The 16,570-nt window shown below is 36.2% G+C and overlaps 1 protein-coding gene and 1 long non-coding RNA gene across 4 annotated transcripts in view; both read right to left on the reverse strand.

Moving 5' to 3' along the window:
* Window positions 1-16,570, reverse strand: part of LOC109108991 (polymeric immunoglobulin receptor-like) — an 83,931-nt gene that overhangs the window by 58,869 nt on the left and 8,492 nt on the right. The window lies entirely within an intron of this gene.
* On the reverse strand, window positions 13,040-15,960 carry LOC109110037. The gene is made up of 4 exons (XR_006154064.1): window positions 14,463-15,960; window positions 14,222-14,318; window positions 13,534-13,661; window positions 13,040-13,413 (listed from the first exon to the last, which is right to left on the reverse strand). It is a non-coding gene; the product is annotated as an uncharacterized LOC109110037 (long non-coding RNA).

Genomic DNA, 16,570 nt, shown 5'->3' on the forward strand with positions numbered 1-16,570 from the left:
TTAATGCAATTATCTAATCAACCAATCACATGGCAGTTGCTTCAATGCATTTAGGGGTGTATTCCTGGTCAAGACAATCTCCTGAACTCCAAACTGAATGGCAGAATGGGAAAGAAAGGTGATTTAAGCATTTTTGAGCGTGGCATGGTTGTTGGTGCCAGACGGGCCGGTCTGAGTATTTCACAATCTGCTCAGTTACTGGGATTTTCTCGCACAATCATTTCTAGGGTTTACAAAGAATGGTGTGAAAAGGGAAAAAACATCCAGTATGCGGCAATCCTGTGGGCGAAAAAGCCTTGTTGATGCTAGAGGTCAGAGGAGAATGGGCCGACTGATTCAAGCTGATAGAAGAGCAACTTTGACTGAAATAACCACTCCTTACAACCGAGGTATGCAGCAAAGTGTTTGTGAAGCCACAACACGCACAACCTTGAGGCGGATGGCCTACACACTAGAAGACCCCACCGGGTACCACTCATCTCCACTACAAATAGGAAAAAGAGGCTACAATTTACAGCTGAAGACTGGAAAAATGTTGCCTGGTCTGATGAGTCTCGATTTCTGTTGAGACATTCAGATAGTAGAATCAGAATTTGGCGTAAACAGAATGAGAACATGGATCCATCATGCCTTGTTACCACTGTGCAGGCTGGTGGTGGTGGTGTAATGGTGTGGGGGATGTTTTCTTGGCACACTTTAGGCCCCTTAGTGCCAATTGGGCATCGTTTAAATGCCACGGCCAACCTGAGTATTGTTTCTGACCATGTCCATCCCTTTATGACCACCATGTACCCATCCTCTGATGGCTACTTCCAGCAGGATAATGCACCATGTCACAAAGCTCGAATCATTTCAAATTATTTTAGAATTATTATATTATATTATAGAATTAAGGCAGTTCTGAAGGCGAAAGGGGGTCAAACACAGTATTAGCATGGAGTTCCTAATAATCCTTTAGGTGAGTGTACAAACATAAAAACTCATGCATCTGCATTTTTTCTTTAATTGCTTGAATCATAATGCTATTTTACCTGTATTCTAATAGGCTTCATCGCGCAGTGAATGCTTTTGGACTCTCAAGACTTTGGTTTTGTTTGGTTTTTGCAAAGTCGATGACTCGATAATGTCAGCTCTGCTATCATCTCTCAGCCCGTCACAGTCACACATACAGCACAATAACATTATGTGAGGGGAATGTTTTTAAATTCTAATGAAGGAAAAAGCAGACTTTTTCTGTTTCTGTTCTTCTTTTTTAAAGAAATTCAAAAGTTGCGTTTGAATCATTTTACGCTAATCATTTTTTGAGCACAGCTAGTTAAAGAACTGAGTTCTGATTAGCCAATCGCTGTTATTCGTGAATTATCTTAAGAAGATAATGTTAACATTTGCATAAGTTTTACATGATACACATTATTAATCCAAATGGGATGGCAGGATGGTGGTTTTGAGGAGGGGATGCTTTTTGTCATTTTTTTCAACCAGGGGGATGCCATCCCCCTTGATCTGAGCCCTGATATTACTAATGTATTGCATAATCTGGCTAAGAGCTGAGGATAGACTCTATCAGGGGTTCACAGACCTGGCCCTTGAGGTCCACTTTCCTAAAAGTCTAGCTCAACCCTATTTAAACACATGTGAACAAGCTAATCAAGGTCTTCAGGATTACTATAAAGTTACAGGCAGGTGAGTTTAGATCTAAAGTAAACTCTGCAGGAAACTGGACCTCATGGGCCAGAGTTCAGAACCCCTGTCAAGCAAAGCTATGTAGTTACTGATGCACTTCCACACTTCTTTCATTTATATCACACTTTCATTTACATCTCTGTTTCACTAGTAATGGGATCTGGGAGGCAAGTATACTAAATTTTATCAATCACAAACATATTTTGACAGTTTAACAGCACATGCTCAGTACAGACCTTTCTCTCTGCTTGAGAAGATCCTGCGTGATTGTTTAACTTTTTGAGAAACTGTATTTCTAAATTAAATTAATTTCAACTGCATTCTGTATTGGTTATTCAAAAAATTACATATTCAGCATTTTTCATCTGCTGTCCGTTGTTTTGCTGCTTCTGAATTCAAACTAATATCTGTTCAGTCAGGACCACTTTCGTCAAAGTATATTTATTACAATTATATTGCATACAGTTAGTGTTGGCGGTATGGTTCTGCCTGTCCATGCAGTCATGCTTGGAAAGAGCGGGGAGAGCAGTGTTTTGCATGTTGTATGGAGGGCTTGGCTAAACAGGCCAACCAGAGACTATAAGAACTACTAGAACATGAACTGCCTTTTTTATTATTATATACTGTTCTCTGTGGTCCCCTTATAATGTTAGCAAGATTTTTACATCAAAAAAACACCATAATTTAAGTATAAATGCCCACTGCTGTGATTGGCTAACAGTTGTGTTTGACATACACCCTTCATAGATGGATGCATAAATCCTTAGTACATATCAAACGAAAGAGACAAAGCAATAGTGACCATTTAATAAAAATAGCTGGCACAGCGTTGTCATTTAGTTTCAATCTTTCTGAAAATCCTGCGTCAAATTGTGCTTTGTTTGTAAATGAATATGCAGGACAATGAAGTGAACAAAGGACATACTGTTCTTACTGATGCGGTCATCCAATCTTTTTTTTAATGTTAGGCTCAGAAGGAAAGCAGTGGAAAGACTGTTTTTCCACAACGTGGCACTGAACAGCATCTTGTTGTCTTCGGAGCCACCTTTATTGATTGGTTTATGTGTTGAGCTGTGTTCACTACTTTCGTTATTCGGTGAGCGGGACTAAACACGCAGCGATGTATAAGCAGGTGTTGATCTTCTGCGGAGGTGGTGTTTAGCCACACTATTACATCATAGAGTAAAACATTCCACAACCTGTTGTTTTGGCAGACTGGATTCAGTATAAGCTGTTTTTAGACAAACAAGACACTTTTGAGTTTTGAAACTTACAGGATGCTTTTATTGTACAATGACTTCTTATATGTCAAAAGATTGAGGGAATTTTGGTTTCTCAGTTCATTACCCCTTTAACTACTACTCCTTTTTACAAGTGTCATTAAAATTACTACAAATGAATGAAACTGATTTGAGATTAGGTAAAAACCATAGACACTGGGCCTGTCACAATACGCACACTTGTAGTCTTGCTCACTGTTGGAAACTCAGAAGTGAAGACCAGGAGACTCTTGGGTATCTTCAGCAGGCTTCTTTATTAAGAACACGCTGTGTGGCACTGCATTCATCAAAAGTCTAACTAAGGCAGTGTTACATTGTAGTTTATTATACATTTAAGAGGCCGTGCTTAGTAATAAATACAAAGCACCTGGGTGACAACCTTATAAAAAGCATGCAAATAAAGTATTCAGTTATAGCAACCTGCCCCATTTCACCATTCCTGATCCACTAAGAGCCATTAAAAAAAGGTAAATCTCAGTAGTCTGTCTTATTTGACTTACAATAAGAGAACAGGAGCTGACAGGAACCTCTGGCTACAAACTTTAACAAAATCGTGCATCTGATGTCATCATCTTTAACAATTATTATATTATGGGATACCATAAACGTTAAAAAACAATGTATTTCACCTTAGTTTTTCAGGTGATTGTATGTCAGGATATAGAATTAGTAGATCTAAGAATTCTTACATTTGTAATCCCACAGCACAAAACATGTACCCAAGGCTGTCTCAGGTCTGAAAAATGGCAAAGCTCTGTGCCCTTAACGCACTGTAAAAAATCAGAAGTTGATCAAACTTAATTTTAAGCGAACCAGCTTCAGCAGATTTTTGAGTTTACTCAACTTAAAGGTAAGTTAGTTGTACAAACTTTTGTGCATGTTTAATCAACATAATATATTAAGTTAAGTGAACTTTTAGTGAAACTTACAACTAGAAATAGGAAGTTTTTATAATTTAGAAATTTAAGTTTACAAAACCTGACAGTTGAAGTCACTGTAAAAAAAAAAGTTGAGAAAACTTAAAATTTTAGGATACCAGCTTCAGAAGGTTTTTGAGTTTCTCAACTTTGATTTTTTACAGTGCAGCTTCAGGACTTTACACTTTACTTAACCAAGTTCAGCACAGAACGGTCAATCCAATATGACTGAATGAGTTTATTAAATGCTACCCAGTACAACAACATTGGTCCTCAAAAAACAATCTTTTAAAACCACAACCTTTTTATTGCATCAATATGATTTATTTGTAGAACAGCAAATTTAAATAACAAACCAAATCAACTCATTTACAATAAAATAAACAAAAATTACACAAAAAAATTGCTTTTTAAGTTTAGGGGTTTTTTTTTAATTTTTTTTTTGTAATCTTGATTAAATGGGGAAAGTGAAAGGAGTGAAATTATTTCAAAGTATTTTTTTGTGAAGCCAGACATTCAGGAACTCTTGTAATGCAAATGCAGATGCACCAAAACAATGATCTCAATTTGTGTGCCTCCTGCGTGGATCATTTGGCCGTTCCCCATATGGCTACAGTGTCTATGTACAGGGGCAAGGTTGCCACGCGACTGCATTGTGATTCACAATTGCACTATCCTTTCTAAATTGGCTTCTAATTGTTTCATTATTTAATTGACATGATACAATTTTACCTGACTGATAATAAATTATTATATTTGATTTATCCTAAATTCTTCTGAAATCATTATGACTAGCAAACTTGGAGGAGGCTTTTGTTACCACAAATCTACGGCTAGGATAGGTCAAACTGAAGGCTTGAGAATGACAGGAGCAGTAGGCACGTCATCGGAGACCTTCTGATTTCTGTCTATCGCTGCTGTTAGCAAGTTGTATGGGAAAAGACTAAATTAACTACACTTTTGTCATGAGCAAGCAGTAGGCGGCAGGCAAAACATGTATTAGTCTACCTACATCCTCTGACTAACATCAGACTGGCGCGTTTGTGATCGTAAGATCCACGTGAAGCTAGCGTGAGACTTAAGAGAGACATTAGGTCCCCAGTGAACGGATAATTGAAGGTATAGTGAGTCCGGAATAATCAAATATCAAAATTGATACATAATCAACCTTTGTGATCAGTTTTTTAAATAGAAACATTGTCTAAATTCTGTGATCACTTAAAACTGGAGTCAGATTGAACACAGAGCTAGAAAAAATTGACACTAAATTCTGATAAATTCAGAAGCACTAGTAAAAGACCGAATACGCATTAAACCTTCGACCAGGCCGCTGGATTCTGCTATTTGGGCTGGCGGGTGCATCCTTACAAAAGCTTCATTGCAATGGCAGTAAAAGTGTGTGCGTAGCAACAAAGAGACTAATTTCCTTACAAGTGGTAGATAATCCACCGATTCTAACTCAGATTCTGTTGCCTCATCAAGATAAGGCATAGAATTACTTTCCCCTTCAAGAGGGTACGTGTGTGTTTTTTGGTTTTATGTGTATGGATGTGTAAAGCTGGGCAGTTTGTGGCTCACTGTCTTTTAGTTCTGCATTTTGAATAACAACACTTGCTCTAAAGTCTGTAATGGAAAAGTTGCGATGTTTCCAACTTCTGTGACCACTGAATAATGAAATCAGGTTTGTTTTAAAATCACACTGGCTAAAAGGGCACTTACAGGGAAGTCGTGGGCTAGCGGTTAGAGAGTTTAGCTCCTAACCCTAAGGTTGTGGGTTCGAGTCTTGGGTTGGTAATACCACGACTGAGGTGCCCTTGAGCAAGGCACTGAAGCCCCAACTGATCCCTGGGCGCTGCAGCATAAATGGCTGCCCACTGCTCCGGGTGTGTGTTCACAGTGTGTGTGTGTTCACTGCTGTGTGTGTGCACTTTGGATGGATTGAATGCAGAGCACGAATTCTGAGTATGTGTCACCATACTTGGCTGTATGTCACTTCACTTTACAGTTTCATGATTTTTTAAATGGCTCCTAATATGTTTGAAGTAATCAGGTGTTTCACAAATTTCCTTAAAGTCACACAATTCACAATTAAATGTTAAGTGACTCTCATGTGAAGATAAGCGCTTGTGTAATATTGAAAGATGAGACTTCAACACTCCAGTGGTTTTAAAGGAGCAGATGCAATCGGTGTAGAGACAGGGTAGTTGGTGGTTTCTTCCCTGGTAGTGGCACAATCAGTAATGTTTCAAAAGGACTTCCTAAGCAGGGAGCTCAAATTGCTAGAGAACATTATAAGGAAGAACAACTTAAAACACTATCATAATGTAAACAAGAACACAAATATTAAATATTACTTGGTTAAACGAATATCAAATTTTAAAAACCAACTATGAATTTAAGCTTTAAAATAGTACACTTATAGTACACTTAGCAAACATAAGCTACACAAATACTTTGCACTGAACAAGCACATAAATGTAAATTAAGTTAAATGAAGAAAATACATGTTTGGGACAAAAACACTCAAGCTTAACTTATATTGTTACATTTGTTTTCACTTTTTTTTTCTCTTAATACACTTATAACTTCAGTTACCTTATCCAAAACTCAAAGGCACCCACACCAATTGTACAAAGTTAACATATTATAAGCAAATAAAGAAAATTATATATTCTTAATCCTAATCTAAATCCTTTTACTTATTTAGTTACATAAAACAGTACTTAACGTTACCTAAATCATGACACTGTCGGGAAAAACTGGCACCGTATGACTTAAGACAGCTTGAGCCAACTCGAAGTCCACGTCTGTACAAAACCATATATTTAAATAAATAAAACTTTATCGTAATTTATTATACAAAGAATAGCACCTACCAGAGCGATTACGTATTTTATCATAATTTTTTATTGTAGTGAAAAAAAACAAAAAAAAAACAGGCGCTGTTACCTGATGCAACTCGGGGAAAATTTAACTGACTTGAAGCCACCTACGTTGTAAAAAAAGGCATATTATTAACAATAACAATCAAATCATATCTTAAGTTGATACACAAAGAACCACCACTTAACTTAACGGACTGATAACAATGACGGACTAACGTTAAACGGGCGCCGCCTGAGGCAACTCTAAAACTAAAGAAAATACGGTGTACAAAAGCACATATTTTGAACAAACATACTTCAAGTCTTATGGTAAATATTATATATAGAACAGCACATTTACAATGTCGATTATAATGTCGGTCAGAAAAGAAAAATAGGCGCCGTCACACCTGAGGCAAATCACAGGATCAGGCGGGAGAATTGAACTGACTAACTTGCCGCCACCTATGTTGTACAGAAGCGCATATTGTGAACAAATTTAATTTAAATCATATCATGACTTGATACACATAGAATGAAACTTGCCGGAGTGATCACAATGACCAAATAAACGGGCGCCGCTTGAGGCAACTCAAATGAAGCGGGAGAAATTAAAATGACGTTGTATAAATAAAATTAAGTTATTGAGCTTGGTATTCTGATTTTGTTTTGTGTGCTATTATAATACTGAAAGTTGTTAGTTGTTCCAACTTTAAATATTAATTTGGACAAACAAATCAGTTAAAATTTCTATTTTACTTACTTTTCTGTGTTATCTCAACTTTTTTATGTTAAATAGGCCTAGTTGAATAAACTTTAAAAACTGAGTTTGTAAAACAAAATGTAAGTTGGATTTTTTTTTTTACAGTGTATGCATTATCTCATCATGCATGACGTTCAGGAACTCATGAGCCCTGAAATCTTGAAATGGTGAGGAAATAATTCCACTGTAAGTTAAATTAATTATAAGATAGGCTATTACACATAATTGGGTAGTAAAACAAAGTGTTGCACATTTAATTTTTTGCAAGATGGGTGTTTGTGGATGGGCCCACTGAGAAACACTGGAATTACGAAACAATATGATGTAATGAATCCTCATTTACTGAAATCTTGTGACTCTGGCAGTTTGATACACACTCTGAATCACTGGCTTGAAACAAATGATTCACAAAAGTAGGTGGGGTATCAATTAAAAAATGGACTAAGTATCAAGCAAATACCAAATAGAAGGCTTATTATCAACACTTTTCTAATAATTGGATCTTCCTCAAGTCCTGTGATAGACAGAAATGCCATCTGATAAATAAAATATAATAGCACACCATCAAGATGTTGTCACATCATGTATATTTTGGATGTTCAAAGCCACAATATTTTTTTTTTCACTTACAAAGCATTATATTATGTATAATTTAAAACATAGCAAGTTCAAATTTTGCTAAATAATCTCAGGAATGGGAATCAGTCCAGTGTGGTTCTGGAGCCTAATATATTTACAAATTAAGAAAAGCTAGATTAAGCTATTAACAAATAATAAAATAATAATAGACTGAAAAAAAAAATGTTGGTCATTGTAAGTTTATCACATGTAATATACATTAATTAGTGTTGAACTTTCTTAGTAAGTGGCCCAATCCCAATTCAATTTTATACCCCTACCCCTCTGCCTACCCCTTCCCCTTGTCCCTTGAAACAGAGTGTCAAGGGGTAGGTGTGAAAATATTTCCTTAAGAATTTGGACACCACTATGCCCACACATCATCATACGTCGTCTAGCTCCTACAATACACACACCTATACTGGTGTGCATTAGAGCCTTTAATTACCATTCTGTATTATTTTGCTGCTTACTGACACACACACACATATATTGGAAATGGCATTAAAATCTTTATTAATATCAAAAATGCTTACATTTATGTGTCTTTTTGTTTGCTCAGGCCATGTTGCCGAGATAATTCATAGGCTACCCCTTCGTTTGAAGGGCTGTCTGGCCCTTCCCATACCCCTCCAACCAAAAGAGAATGGAGACACCACTACGTGAGGGGAAATGGGAAGGGCTAAGGGGTAGAATTGGGATTGGGCATAAGTCTCTGCTACCCAACTACATAACACTACACAACTCAGTTTAGCTCGCAAATCTAGGACCCAAACTGAAAGATGTGGGTGTCTAGAACAGGAACAAATGAAATGACCACAAAAGGAAATGCTTCAAATACTGACTGTTCATGCATTTGAACTGCTGCTAATCCTTACAGAGACAGATGTAATTGAGATCAGGATTTATTACAAGAATTTTGTACTTGAATGAAAAGAGTATCATGAAAAATACAATGTCTCAAATATACAGGAAACAGGTGATAGATAGATAGATAGATAGATAGATAGATAGATAGATAGATAGATAGATAGATGGATAGATGGATGGATGGATGGATGGATGGACATACAGGTTGGTGGATGGATGGATAGATGGATGGACGGATGGACAGATTAGTGGATGGATGGATGGATGGGTGGATGGATGGACATATAGATGGACAGATAGATAGATAGATAGATAGATAGATAGATAGATAGATAGATAGATAGATAGATAGATAGATAGATAGATAGATAGATTAACCTCCCACCTCGTCGCTTTATTTCTCAACCAGACTTTCGGTCTAAATTGGTGGTTCATGACCTGAATTAGCAACAATGAAGACTTCATGTCACAAGACAAAGTCAGTTTACACAAGATTAACCACAGTAGCAAATGCAAATCTCATGAGTTTCGCAGAACTTCTCTATTATTTCTATTACTTCTCGTTATTTGTCTGTATACAGACTGAAATGCTCCATCATGAGCCATCTGAAAGAGAAAATAGATTACTGATTAAACAGCACAAAGATGCAAATATGAGTGTTGAAAAAATCACATGATGTACTGAAGATTGTAAAAAGATTTTGTAATATGTTACTCAAATCTTAATATATCTCAGTAATCAAACTGTGTCAATATTAATGTGTCCTTCTATGTGTCGAAGTCTGTGCTTACAGCTTACAGCGATCGGTGTTAAAGAGCAATTAAAGAGCATTATAACCATCGGCTCTCTAAATGTTCTCGCAGTACTCGGATCAAAGTCTGCGATAGTATCTCTGATAACATAATATTATTAGGGTCGAGATGTGGGGTGATGACATCAGTGTTTCACAAAATATACGGATTGGCTGTACATATGAAGACGCAAGGCCAAGGGTGTTGTTTTTTAGATTTATCCACTCTTGAGACCCGGTTTCAAAAAATAGCAGTTTCACTCTCCCAAAACACCGGATCCATCTGGACGAAACGCCAATACATACAACATTTTTGCGTATACAGCTAAAATCTTCTCATGTGTGGATGGGGCCTAAGCTCCAAGCTTAATTAGCAAAATGCTTGTCATACAGCAGGATATGTCAGCCACCCATATGAGTGAAATGAATTATAAACAAACACAGAACACTTGCGTGTTATGAGCTAAAAGAAAAACATAAAGAACAACTTGAAACTGACAGTCCTTTTGTTAAAAAGTTGTAATGTTTCTTCAGGCATCTTAATCATTTCAGTCTAAGTTTTCTTATAGAAACAGCATGCATTCACTTGGGCAGCTGTGGCCTAATGTTAGAGATTTGGACTTGTAACCTGAAGGTCACAGGTTCGAGTCTTGGTGCTGGCAGGAGTTGTAGGTGGGAGGGAGTGAATGAACAGCGCTCTCTTCCACCCTCAATACCCATGGCTAAAGTGCCCTTGAGCAAGGCACTGAACCCCCAGTTGCTCCCCGGGTGCTGGATATATAGCTGCCCACTGCTCCGGGTGTGTGTTCATGGTGTGTTCACTTCTCACTGCTGTGTGTGTGCACTTGGATGGGTTAAATGCAGAGCACCAATTCCGAGTATGGGTTATATTGCTTGGCAATTGTCCGGGCCATTCTCAACCAATTCCGAGTATGGGTTACCATACTTGGCAAATGTCCAACCGGCATGAGACGAAGGGCATGAGATGTTTATCGCTATGAAATCACGTTCAAGAAGTCTCATTCAGCACACATCGCGATATTTGCCATCAGTTTACATGTGCCACAGGTTGGGTGAGTAGTCGTAAATACGCTCTTTTAATGCCTGTTATAAAATGTATTCTCTTCTTTATTAATCAAATTAGCGCCGTATGTTTAATCGCTGTATTATATCAGTCATCCGAGGCTGTCTTTGAGTTTCATTGAGTTTAACTAAATGAACACACCTGCTAACGAGGGTGTTTAAACTCTATCTATCACGTGACGTGCCATAGACCTTGAATCAGTTTTATATTCATATCAGGTTCAAAGATATAAGTTGTATTTGTAGTAAAAGCATGGTCACCACGATACTTACAAAAGTTAAAACCCAGTAAACAGGACATTTACCATGTTTTTACCACAGTAACTGTAGTTTTACTATGGTATAGTAATACTGTAGCACAATAATGACCAAACTTACTTTGGTTGTACCAATGTAATGGTAGTTTTGATGTGCTTTTATATGATAGATATCACCGTAATCACATTTACTGTACCTTGCTTGTAAAATCCAAAAAATAAAAAAATAAATTAAAAAAAAACATATTTTTTTCCATCTTGCAGTTCATTCATATCAGTTTATATCAAATGTTTTGCTCACAGATCATTATAAACATTCTGTATATAATTATATTTTATTTTCTCTCCCTTTTTTTAATTTTTTTTTTTTTTTTTTTTATTATTTTTATTATTATGTGAAGCAGTCAGCCCAGTCGTGTTTGTGGAGAGGTATTCCATCAGAAATGGAGAAGACGGAAAGCTGTGGAGGCACACATTTGCAGCGGTAGGTCCATGATAGTTTTACTCTTTTATCAAACATTCCTGCTGTTATAATTTGCACAGCATTTGTTGTTTCTTAAACATTTGCACTGTCCAAATACCCACACTTGCCGTCTTTGAACTTGACCACTTGATTACTTATTTGATGTATTTCCTGTATTTGTCCCAAGTGTACAAGTGAGCATGAAGACCACAAGTGTGTGTCAAACTTTTCATTACCTGATGGGACACACTTATAGTGTTGTAAAAATGCAAGTGTTTACAGAGATTTATTTTTAGTTTCAACTTTGCATTTTAAAATAAACTTCTAAATGTCTGTTCAATAGTCCCAATTACAGATGACAATTTAATTGTGGTGCTTCTAATTAAGTGATAAACAGCAGTTGCAAATGAAATAAATATACTTTTCTGTGCACCAAGAAACCGTGCAAAACTTTGTTTTACTACCAATTTATTCTCAATATCTTAATTATTATTATTAATATTTCACATACATTGGAAAGGTTTCCGTGACCTCTCGTGAGATCTTGGCAAAAAAGTCTCATGATTTATTCCAAAACATGATGCATGATGGGATACACTAAGCGTTGAATAGCGCTCCGGAGCTGGATTGGAGATAGTGTGGGTTTAGTGTGCGTTTAGGGCACTGCACTTTGGCATTATTAAGACCTGGGACTGTCACGTACACACGCTCTCAAGTGGCCTTATCAGCATAGCATAAGTAGTAATCCTGCCGATTTTCTCTTTGATATGTTAATTGGACTCTCATTTACAGCCATTTGAAATGTGCAGTTTTTGGCTCTTCCTGGGGGTGCTACTGGGCCCCTGGGGGTAGAAGGGCAGTAAAAACTACATATATGTATTCTCTTCATCATGGACAACAAACTGAGTTGAGTCACATTTATATCTGACAGTTTTCACAGTCCACCCTTTTCTATTTCTTACGTCATGGCTAGTATAGCTTTTGACAGGACATTGTGAGGCCTAAAAAATGTCGTCCTCACCCCCTTATCTTGCTCCTCAGGTGCTGGACATCAGTAATGTGCATGCTCTTGCTTTGAATGCAGTACAAGATCCACGTTGATCATTCCTCAGATCATTCTCAGTTATCCCTCAAGTGTTTGTAACAAAGCCCATGGCACCATCATGTAATGCAAAATAATTCATCTTGTAACTCCCTTTATTTCACCAAAAATTGGCATATTTGTTACTAAATATATACAATAATAATTTTCTGGTGTATTGTTGTTCCAGATGTCATTAATCTGATCAAAAATGTTTATGTCGTAAGTAAAAAATAATCCCGGTAATTAATAATACGTAGTTTTTCAAGTATAAAATAAGCACATATGCGCCTACCTAGTAAAATGCTGTATTTACCAAGAATTTTCAATACACAATATTCACCATTTTCATTTTATTGAAGAATAGACTATAAAGTTGATAAAGTAGCATCAAGACAAATAAGATTCAAGGAAAATAATAATGGATCATCAAAAATTCATTAACATCATATATTCATCAGTTCATACAAATGAGTGATGAAATGTCCTTTAAAGTCAAACAATCCCATCCAGTCAACTGTGATACTGATCATGTGATACATATAAGACATGTGATACTGTTTCAGAAAATAATGATTCCTTATCATCACATCTAAACTGGTGTCTTGCTCTTCCCCGTCATGATCTTCTTCTCTCGTGTCTGTAACAGTTTGTGGTTGATATCCAGCACTGATGTGGTGTAGCTTTTTCTCAGCCAGAGGATCTCTCAGTCCTAACATCCCATTTTCAGACAGTTCCCAGACCTGGTCAAAGTGAAACAAACAATCCAGATGAAGTTGTTTAATGGACAGTCAGCTCAGCTTATGTTCTGCGTGATTTTAGCAGAGTGAGCAACTATGACCCTTGAAGTACTGTACACAAACCATTCTTCAAGCTGTTTTAAGACCTTTTGAGAAGCTTTTTCTTTGAAGACAATTTATCACATCCTCTTCTTTCATTCCTTTCAGGAGCATCACTTGGTCAAAACCCCTCATTTGGCTGATGAGATCATCTGTACAAAGTAAAATTGTTAAAATACTGCAATAAAATTGTCATTATGCAAGAATTAAGAAAAAGTTACAGAGGCAAAGGACTTGCTCATGAGACACCCATTTGCATGTGTAGTTCTGAGACTGGAGTCTTTGCCTCTAGAATTCATCTATTGTTGCAGTAAATGTGTCCTTTTCCTCTAGAATCTTTCTCCACAGTTCATGACTTCTCTCACAAATGTGTTTTAGTCTGTGCTTGCTTCAAACCAATCAACTATCAATCCACAATTTATAACACAACATTTACAAAACAAAGAAACAATGTAAATTGGTTTATATCAACTAAACCACTTTTATAATACTTGTATGCTTTTATTTTAGAAAAACAGGTGGTGTGGTTTTTTAAAAATTAAGATCAAAAATCTTCCAGTCACACTTTGCTAACATGCTAGAATTGTAATAGTTGTATCCAAAAAAAAAAAAAAAACATAGTAGAAAGAATAATCACAGCTGACATTAACAGTCCTGTGAGAGATCATCATAAAGTGCTGTATAATACAGCATTGCTTCAATACAGACATACCAGTGGACCTGCACAACTTTCTGTCTTCGTTTGGGCGCAGGATGGCCGTCTTCATTCCTCATCCTGAACAAAGAATTTCCTTGGCCTTCCTTCTCTTCTGTAAAACAAGAAAATCTTTACTTACTCTGTGTGCAATTAATATTGCTCATTAAACATATTATTAAATTCATTTAAAATAAGATTCAGACCAGAGCATTTGATGAGTAAATGTTGTTTATTTTTTTTATTTTTTTAAATGTACCTGGGAAGGGCTGATCATGGCAAGATTCGCTGAGACTCAGTAATAGCTCTTTTAGTTTTTAGGAAGGTTTGTTAGGGGTTGGCTCTTAAAAGAGCTGTTGAGCTCAATATTGTAGACCTGAAAAAGAAGGACAGCGTTATCTGCAAGCAATCCTGTAATACATAGTCTTCATAGTGACGCTAGAGGCGCTTGACCATGCTTCAGTTTTTGACGCCTTGGGAGTGAGAATGGGTTGAAATGTCACGACTTTCACTTTCACATTCTCTATGGTTGTTTTTGTCAAAACACCCTTCCTGCTTGATTATAAAAGTTGCATACAAGTTACAAATGTGTCTCTTTCAGAGATCTAAAATTATGTTTATATTTTTTATTTACATTATTTACATTATGAACGAGAATTGAGAAAGGGTTCCCTTCTCTAATCTCACTCTCTTTCTACACAATTATAGTACTACTGGAGTGAGACACTGCAGAAACTGGTTATTTTAGTCTGTTGTGTGATCAACGTAAGCAAATATTATCAGCCTTAGAATATGAATGTATTTAAAGCAGGTTTCTGTACAGAAGTGAGTGGCTCTTCATTATGCTGATCAAAAGCACAACAAAACAGCCTCTGGTTAAAAAAAAAAAAAAGAAAAAGAAAAAGAAGAAGTGAAATAATGTTGTATTCACAGTGCTGATATGTTTCTGCAAACTTTCACACATCTTTAACACATTTTCTGCACTGTTGAGAATAACTGTCACTTACGAGTGCAAAAAACTTCCAGAGATACACAAATAAAAGAGACACTGAGTGGATCATAACTGATCAGACACATCTGAAGTCAGAATGCTATTTTAAAGTGCAATGGAGGAGATAAAATACTAAACATCATCTGTATTATAAACAGCACTGATGAGAAAAAGACATCACATTTTACAAGCCCCACCCACGACCCGGAGTAAGCTGCCCCCAAGCGCCACACAATCCGCCATCTTCATCTTCATCTTCATGATAGAGCATTTAAAAGCAGCAGAAAAGTAAAAATGTCTTCTTATTAGAGCTACAGAGATTACTCATTCAAGAGCATTGAGTGATTTTCTGTTTTTATTTTATTGTTTGGGTCATATTATCAGCACAGAGAGTAGCATAAGTACTGTATATTACGCTGCTGTCACTTCATATCAGGGTTACCAACTCTCAGCATTAGACACACGTTTTCAGGCTCGGTCTCACGCTCTCACGCTGCTGTAAATCTCACACCAAAGTGACAGCACTGCTTGCATATGAAACAAAGTCTCAGCTTACAAAATTTGTATGTTTTAATACTAAATTCTAACAATAAATACCATTTTGGTGCACTTAATGTGGCGTAAATCGTAAATTGTAGCACTTCTGTTAAAGCCAGAGCCATGGAAAAATGAGCTCCACAAGCCAAACGAGCTTTGATCTCGCCGGCGCTCCAAACAAACCAGCGTTAACAACACATTTGAATGGGTTTAAGTAGGATTGACGACAGCTTCATTATACAGGTAGCCTATTTTTTTATGCAGTTTTTAGTATATTTTAAGGAATATTATGCATTGATTATTACGTCGATGACATTTACAGTATCATTTTATTCTGGAGAGTGATGGAGAGGCAACATTAATGTTTTTCTATAACCCTCATGTATTGCTTATAATGTGACAATACAGCTTAATTATTGTATATTTTAGTTTAATAATATTTATTTAATATTTTGAGAAGATCTTTTGGTACTAAATACTATTTGTGCAATAATTATGGTCAATTAATGACTTAAAATATTTTTTTCTAACATGTCTATTACTTCTATTACAATTAGTGTAGCATTTAAGGTTAAAATAGAGAAAATGGTTTTAAATTCCAATGCAAAGAGGGAAATTAGAGTCATTTTGTGGTCAGAAAAAAAAAAAATAATAATAATTTTCATTTGTAATGCCTTGGTTTACTCATTAGGTTGGCTACCTGTATGGGTCTTTACTAATTATATCTAGAATATTGCAGGTCATACTTGCTTAATTTTAATTTTAATTTTAAGTTCTTAATTTGAATAAATATTTAGACATGATTAAACACTAGATTTTTAAATGAGAAATTTAAAAAG

This window comes from Cyprinus carpio, chromosome B2 (assembly GCF_018340385.1).
Source record: "Cyprinus carpio isolate SPL01 chromosome B2, ASM1834038v1, whole genome shotgun sequence".
NCBI classification, from domain to species: Eukaryota; Metazoa; Chordata; class Actinopteri; order Cypriniformes; family Cyprinidae; genus Cyprinus; species Cyprinus carpio.